At 38.1% G+C, this 6842-nt stretch overlaps 1 non-coding gene across 1 annotated transcript; it reads right to left on the minus strand.

Annotated features, from left to right (window-relative positions):
- Nucleotides 1-864: 864 nt before the first annotated feature.
- LOC129404554 (U6 spliceosomal RNA) lies at nucleotides 865-970 on the minus strand. The gene has a single exon (XR_008629949.1). It is a non-coding gene; the product is annotated as a U6 spliceosomal RNA (small nuclear RNA).
- Nucleotides 971-6842: the final 5872 nt, after the last annotated feature.

The following is a 6842-nucleotide window of genomic DNA, read 5'->3' on the forward strand; positions in this document are numbered from 1 at the left end:
TGGTGATAATAGGTATCAAATAATATAAAATGATGATGCTCTCATTCTGAAAGTAATAGCAATTATAAATAATGCCATGTTTTTTACCTCACAACAAGAAACATATTAATGAATAAAATACAGGGTTCAAAGAGCCAGAGACATAGTTTAGTGGGTAAGATGCTTGCCTTACCAGCCAGTGTGGCTGGCCCAGGTTTAATCCCAAGCAACTCATCTGGTCCCCTGTGCCTGTCTGGAGTGATCACTAAGTACATAGCCAAGAGTGAGCTTTGAGTACAAAATTTGGGTATTACTCCAAAACCAAAATTAAATAAGGTAAAACCAAGAGTTTTGCTTTGGTCCACATCTACATCTTGTTATTTTTTTACACTTGTGAAAATTTTAATCATTAATCCAATTATAATATTAATTTTTCTATTGACATGAAAAATATTGCACTTAAGATAATGTGTGATAGTTTATATAATAGTTCAATGAAGGCTTATCATTAATATACTTAAAGAACTGATCAACTTTTTGATAGCTTCAGTGCTTATGCTCTGGCCTGGCCTGTTAAGGTAACAAAATCAATTTAGTTAAGTTACAAACAAAAGAAAAAAGTGAAATTGAGCATGTTATTGAATCTTAGTATATTTGAAGGACAAATAATTTACCAGTTAATTCTTTGTGGGACACTTACCTTTTACTATTTCTTATTCTTTTTTATAACTAAGAATTTGAAAAATCACTAAAATATTTTTTACTTCAATTTCAAGAAAATAAAAGTGAATCTAAATCATAATCTGAATAATTAGTTCATTTCAATTTTGAACTCTAAAACTAACAAAAGTCTGATAATATTGCACTGACTGAGCTATCTGAGCAAAATATATGGAACACTTCACGAATTTGCATATCATTCTTGCACAGAGCCATACTAATCTTCTCTGTATTGTTTCAATTTTAGTATATGTGCTGCCAAATCGGGCAAAAGCAGAATGTCCTGCCCCTGCACCAAGCTGTCTTCACTGGTGCCCCCTCTGAGGGGGGTGGGTTGACTTTCCCTCCCTGCCCCAAACTGAGCCCAATAGCCAAAAACCTCCAGAACCTAGCCACAGCCATGCTCAAGGCCACTCTCCATGCTTGGACGAGCCTCACACAAGAAGGAACTAACAAAGGAACCTAGGTATGCAGGACCCATGGTTAAGATCTCTAAGCCTGCTCGGATCAGGACTGGGCTTCCTCACCCAGCTCTCCCATTTTCCAGTAGTTTGGTAGTCACACCCACAAACTGCCCACAGTGCCATGTAATCTCATCAATGGCCAAGATCCAGAGACTATAAAACAAAACTCCCAGAAGAGAGCAATGCAGAATCTTGAACAGCAGAGCCTAGCAAGCTACCTGTGGTGTATTTGATATGCCAAAAACAGTAACAATAATGGGCCTCATTCCCCTGACCCTGAACGCGGCAGGTATGAATGGCATTACTGGCATCTGCTCGAACAAATCGATGAGCAACAGGATAACAGTGATACAATTAAAGCCAGCAAAAAAATCCTATTTTAAAAAGTTTTCTCAAAAAGACTCAATTGCATATTGATTATTCTAGCTATTAAAACTTTCATATATTTCTCAACAACTGTTAACAGTATGTCAGCATAAATACAAATACTTTGCTTCACAGAGGAAAAAAGTTGTTAAATTTGGTTTTCAGTTAGGGTTGCAAAACCTAGTACATACATAATAATCTCAGTTTAAATAAAATGTGGTAGAATATATTATAATAAAAATTAAAACCAAAGAAAAGTATATTTTTAACCCATTCTATCAATTATGATTGTATTACAAATTAAATGATGTTTATATATCAGATAAAGAATATACAAAAATGTAAATGATTGATATAAAACATTTTAAAGGAAAACTATAGTTGAGGCTAAGTATAAAATATTAAAAATCATATTGAACTAAACAAGTTAAGACAATCAGATACTTGAGGAAAAAAGTACATTAGTGCTGGAGATGATTTAGAAGAACCTAAAGATGAGGTGACAGCTGACAAAACAATGGATGTTCAGAGTACTTAAAGACACAAAAGAAATAATTATCAATCCAACAGTGCTAGGAGCTAAGTGACAAACTCATCCTTTCAGATCCAAGATTTTCCTATTTTATATTACTTCTCTGAAATTCTTCCAAACCATTTGAGCTATACTCATAATAACTGCTTCCCATGATTAATATTATGCAATTTTCAATTACACAATTCTTGTGTTTGTTTTAATATTTATATATAAATGATTCATGTCTAATTCTGTTACCCCCAAATTTAATATATTCATGCCATTATTTTCATTTTATTACAGTAAAGTTAATTACATTGTATCCATTGTATGACTTGTCATCCCGTTGATCTTCAATTTGCTCGAGCGGGCACCAGTAACGTCTCCATTCACCTCTATCGAGTGCTTCAGTAGCCCAATGGTATCTGCTCGCTCCAGGAACATGAAGAGCCTCATACCATTCATTCAGGGTTTTGACAAAAAAGTCTGACCATCTAGTAGGTGGGCAGCCACATGTTGTTTTGACATCCTGTGGAATCCAGTCTGTAATAGCTCTCATCCAGCAGTTGTCTCTAAATCGCATTACGTGTCCAACCCATCTGATTTTTGACATCTTGGCAAAAGAGATAGTGTCCCTGATTCTTGATCGTTGATGGAGGTTGGAACTCCAGATTCCTTCTCTCACTCCAGTGAAATGTGATACTCCAAGTAAAGCACTTTTTTTTTTTTTTTAATTTTTTATTGTGGAAAGTTACAAAGTTACAAAGTTTTCAGGTTTAAATCTCAGTTATACAATGCTCGAATACCCATCCCTTCACCAGTGCTCATATTCCACCACCAAGAATCCCAGTATAGCTCCACCCCGCCCCCTCACACCCCAAACACCCCCACGCCCCTAGCCCCCCCACCCTAAGCCCCCCCCGCCTGTGTAACTAATAAATTTCACTTTACTTTCACTTTGATTGCATACAATATTTCAACAAAACTCACTATTATTGTTTGGAGAGTCTCTCCCCTAAAGTCAGACCTGCTGAAAAGGAAGCATTAGGTAATTTGTTTTCCATTGCTGAGGATGAAGAAGTGTGAGGTCGAGTGACCACACTTAGCGGCCTCTCAGTTTTGGGTTTCTGTAATTTAGTATTTTAGTAACTAAGTCCAGAGAGATATCTGCCAGAAGTTGCATCGTTGCCAACTTGTACTTCTCAGTTACATTATATTCCACATATGAGTGCAATCTTTCTATGTCTGTCTCTTTCTTTCTGACTCATTTCACTCAACATGATACTTTCCATGTTGATCCACTTGTATGCAAATTTCATGACTTCATGTTTCCTGACAGCTACATAGTATTCCATTGTGTAAATATACCAGAGTTTCTTTAGCCAATCATCTGTTTTCGGGCACTCTGGTTTTTTCCATATTGTGGCTATTGTGAACAGAGCGGCAATGAACATGGAAATGCAGATGTCATCTCTACTATACCTTTTTGCCTCTCCGGGATATATTCCCAGGAGTGGTATTGCTGGGTCAAATGGGAGCTCAATTTCTAACTTTTTGAGAATCGTCCATATTGTTTTCCAAAAGGGCTGAACCAGTCGGCATTCCCACCAGCAGTGAAGGAGAGTCCCTTTCTCCCCACATCCACGCCAACACCGGTTGCTTTTGTTTTTTGGGATGTGGGCCAGTCTCTGTGGTGTGAGATGATATCTCATTGTTGTTTTGATCTGCATTTCCCTGATGATTAGTGATGTTGAACATTTTCTCATGTGCCTCTTAGCCATTCGGATTTCTTCTTTGGAAAAGTTTCTGTTCATTTCATCAGCCCATTTTTTGATCGGGTTGGCAGTTTTCTTCTTGTGGAGTTCAACCAGTGCATTGTATATCCTTGTTATCAACCCTTTATCGGATGGGTACTGCATAAATATCCTTTCCCATTCTGTAGACTGTCTTTGTATTTTGGTCACTGTTTCTTTTGAGTTGCAGAAGCTCCTTAGTTTGAGATAGTCCCATTTATTTATCTTTGTTTTCACTAGCTTAGCCAGTGGCGTGTCAGCTTTGAAGATACCTTTGGCTTCAATGTCGTGGAGGGTTTTGCCGACCTTATCTTCAATGTACCTTAGGGATTCTGGTCTGATGTTGAGGTCTTTAATCCAGTTTGATCTGATTTTTGTACATGGTGATAGATGGAGGTCTAAGCCCATTTTTTTGCATGTAGCCGTCCAGTTTTGCCAGCACAATTTGTTAAACATGCTTTCCTTGCTCCACTTCACATTTCTTGCTCCCTTATCAAAGATTAGATGATCATATATTTGGGGGTGTATGTCAGAGTATTCAACCCTGTTCCATTGGTCTGCCGCTCTGCCTTTGTTCCAGTACCATGCTGTTTTAATGACTACCGCTTTGTAGTAGAGTTGGAAGTTGGGGAGGTTGATTCCTCCCATTTTCTTTTTCCCAAGGATTGCTTTAGTTATTCGTGGGGGCTTATTGTTCCATATGAATTTCAGGAGCGCTTGCTCCATTTCTTTGAAGAATGTCAAGGGTATCCCTATAGGGATCGCATTGAATTTGCACAATGCTTTGGGGAGAATTGCCATTTTGACAATATTAATTCTTCCAATCCATGAGCAGGGGATGTCTTTCCATTTCCTCGTGTCCTCTTTTATTTCCTGAAGTAGTGTTTTATAGTTTTCATTATACAAGTCCTTTACCTCCTTTGTTAAGCTGATTCCGAGGTATTTGATTTTTTGAGGCGCAATTGTGAATGGGATTGCTTTTCTCAGGTCACTTTCTTCTCTCTCATTATTTGCATATAGGAAAGCCACGGACTTTTGGGCATTGATTCTATAGCCTGCAACTTTACTGTACGAGTCTATTGTTTCTAGGAGTTTCTTGATAGAGGTTTTAGGGTTCTCTAAGTATAGTATCATATCATCTGCGAATAGTGAGAGCTTGATTTCTTCCTTTCCTACCTGAATGCCCTTAATATCTTTTTCTTGCCTAATCGCTATTGCAAGTACTTCCAGTACTATATTGAACAGAAGTGGAGAGAGTGGGCATCCTTGTCTCGTCCCTGTTCTCAGAGGGAAGGCTCTTAGTTTTTCCCCATTGAGGACAATGCTTGCCATAGGCTTGTGATAAATGGCTTTGACTATATTGAGGAAGGTCCCTTCTATACCTATTTTGGCTAGTGTTTTCATCATAAACGGATGCTGGATCTTGTCAAATGCTTTCTCTGCATCTATTGATATGATTATATGATTTTTATCTTTTCTTTTGTTGATATGGTGGATTATGTTGATTGATTTCCGGATGTTAAACCATCCTTGCATCCCCGGGATGAATCCCACTTGGTCGTGGTGTATGATCTTTTTGATAAGTTGTTGAATTCTATTTGCTAATATTTTGTTGAGAATTTTTGCATCTGTGTTCATCAGGGATATTGGCCTGTAGTTTTCTTTTTTTGTGGTGTCTTTGTTTGCTTTTGGTATTAGGGAGATATGAGCCTCATAGAAACTGTTAGGGAGGGTTTCTGTTTCTTCAATTTCCTGGAAGAGCTTGAGAAGGACTGGCAAAAGGTCCTCTTTAAATGTTTGGAAGAACTCACTAGTGAATCCGTCTGGACCTGGGCTTTTGTTTTTGGGGAGACTTTTGATTACCATTTCAATTTCCTTGATGTTAATTGGACTATTCAGATACTCCAGGTCTTCTTGGTTCAGCCTTGGGAGATTATAGGAGTCGAGGAATTTATCCATTTCTTCTAGATTCTCTTGTTTCGTGGCATAGAGATTTTCAAAGTAGTCTCTGATGATCTTTTGAATTTCATTGGTTTCTGTCGTGATGTCCCCCTTTTCATTTCTGATTCGGCTTATAAGGGTTCTCTCTCTCTCTTTCTTTGTGAGTCTTGCTAGTGGTTTATCAATCTTGTTTATTTTCTCGAAGAACCAGCTCTTGGTTTCATTGATCTTCCGGATTGTCTTTTGGGTTTCCATGTCATTAATTTCTGCTCTAAGTTTTATTATCTCTTTCCTTCTGCCTGGTTTTGGCTCCTTTTGTTGGTCCTTTTCTAAGGTCTTGAGCTGTGAAGTCAAGTTATTTATGTGGGCCCTTTCTTCCTTCCTGAGATATGCTTGCAGAGCTATAAATTTTCCCCTTAAAACGGCTTTAGCTGCGTCCCACAGGTTCTGGTAGCTCGTGTCTTCATTCTCATTTGTTTCTAGGTACCTTTTGATTTCTTCCTTGATTTCCTTCCTGACCCACTCATTGTTCAATATCGACCTATTTAATTTCCAGGTGTTTGATTTGGTTTTCTGCATCTGTCCACAGTTAAGTTTTATCTTCAGTGCATCATGGTCTGAAAAGATAGCTGGTACAATGTCTATCTTGTTGATTCTGTTGAGGTATGTTGTGTGGCCCAGCGCATGGTCTATTCTGGAAAATGTTCCATGTGCACTGGAAAAGAATGTGTATTCCTTTTTTTGGGGATATAAAGCCCTGTATAGATCTATTAGCCCTCTCTCTTCTATTTCTTCCTTCAAAGCCAGTATTTCATTGGTGAGTTTTAATCTTCTAGATCTGTCCAGAGGAGACAGTGCAGTGTTGAAGTCTCCAACTACTATTGTGTTGCTCGAGATGTCCTTCTCGAGGTCTCTTAGCAGCTGTTGTAGGTATTTAGCTGGTCCCTCATTTGGTGCGTAGACATTCAGGAGTGTGATTTCTTCCTGATGTACACATCCCTTGATTAATAAAAAGTGGCCTTCACTATCCCTTCTAATCTTTTTCAACCTGAAGTCTATGTTGTC

This window comes from Sorex araneus, chromosome 4 (genome assembly GCF_027595985.1).
Source record: "Sorex araneus isolate mSorAra2 chromosome 4, mSorAra2.pri, whole genome shotgun sequence".
Lineage (NCBI taxonomy): Eukaryota > Metazoa > Chordata > Mammalia > Eulipotyphla > Soricidae > Sorex > Sorex araneus.